The sequence below is a fragment of the Phalaenopsis equestris genome, unplaced genomic scaffold (genome assembly GCF_001263595.1).
Source record: "Phalaenopsis equestris unplaced genomic scaffold, ASM126359v1 Scaffold000002, whole genome shotgun sequence".
NCBI classification, from domain to species: Eukaryota; Viridiplantae; Streptophyta; class Magnoliopsida; order Asparagales; family Orchidaceae; genus Phalaenopsis; species Phalaenopsis equestris.
This window is the reverse complement of record NW_018164444.1, coordinates 31,890,886-31,892,442: the sequence shown is the minus strand read 5'-3', so window position 1 is coordinate 31,892,442 and position 1,557 is coordinate 31,890,886.

The following is a 1,557-nucleotide window of genomic DNA, read 5'->3' as shown; positions in this document are numbered from 1 at the left end:
GATGTATGATGTCCATATTTAGTAAGTTAATTGATGATGGATTGGAAGTATTTATCGATGATTTCTCTGTATTTGGAACATCATTTGACGCATGCTTAAATTACCTTGAAAAAATTTTGGAGTTATGTGAAAGAACTAATTTGATTCTGAATTGGGAGAAATGTCAATTTATAGTTGCTAAAGTACCGCCGACTTATCACCTCGGTGAGCGCCGCCATCTCAGACAAAAATTGCCAAAAGCTCTAATCAAATGAACAAGAAGAAGAAGAGGGAAGTGAGACTTTTGCTGGTTGGGTTAGGTTTTAAAACTTTAGTGGTTGATTGTTGGCTGATACATCAATCATTGTAATATTGTGACTGAATATTCAACTAGTATTCAGTCTCTTTCAAGTGAATTATTGCACGGCTGAAAAATCAAACTTTTTTCAACTAATAACTTAATCCAGCGAAGTTTTTCGCCAAAATTTAACAGTTAAACATCGAGGTAAGAAATCCAGCCTGTAAATCAGCCACAAAATTGAGCTATTTTCTTAACATCTCACAAGGTTTAAATTCCATCAGGCCACTAAAATATTCCATTAAAATACGTTTATAGTAGGATAAGATGCAGCACAGCCTTCATAAGAGAAGCCATATCTTTCTTTTTTTTCTTAATTTCTTAAATCTTCTTCTTATCTGATATCTAATACTTTAGCATTCTATACATTAAAGCCATGATCCCTTGAAAATTAAGCTTTCCATAATGTTCGATAAAAACCGGCTACATATTTAATATTAACAATAGTACGCATGGGATGTGACTATGAGCTCTCTATCTCCACCAACCCTCCCCAGCCTACAAAAATTTGGGGAAATGAGCAAGGAAGGCCCTAACAAAAATTAATTGGTGCTCCTCTAGCCATTTCAAATCAGTCTCCAGCTTTCTTACTTTATTGCTGCCAGCCATTCCATCTCCTTCCTTCCTCAATGCCTGAGCCCATAAATGTCTGAATGATAGAACCTTGAAGAAAGCCTTTCTTGGTTCCATCCATGAACCACTGTAGTTATTAATAGTGCTGAGTAGTTGCACCTTCCTTTCATAAGCCCAAAATTACATTTTTATATATGTATCGCTCCCACTCTTTCATCTCACTCCCCCTCTACCTGTCATACATATATCGGGTGACTTGCGGACTATGGAAAGAGTCTCAGAAAAATACTGATCATAGTAGCAGATGAATAGTAGCTTTGGTTAACGAGCTTATGGGACGCAGAGCGCAGAGAGGATACGGATGAGTTCAGCCCCTGAGTTTGATTTGAAAGCCCAGCTCTTTTCTGTTAAACAGCTAGGCTATAAATTTACTCTAATTCTGATGATCTTATAATTATAAGATCATAGATTTGCTTGGGGAAGGCTGCAAGTATTCATTAGAGAATTAGAAATGATTTGTATACTCATTGATCAAATCAATAGTTATTATTATTTTAATTTTAATTTGTAAGAGAACGTCATGTTGTCTTTTTTATTGCTCTGCTGTGTACAAACTGGTTAATTTGCTTATAATCTGAGCAATAGTT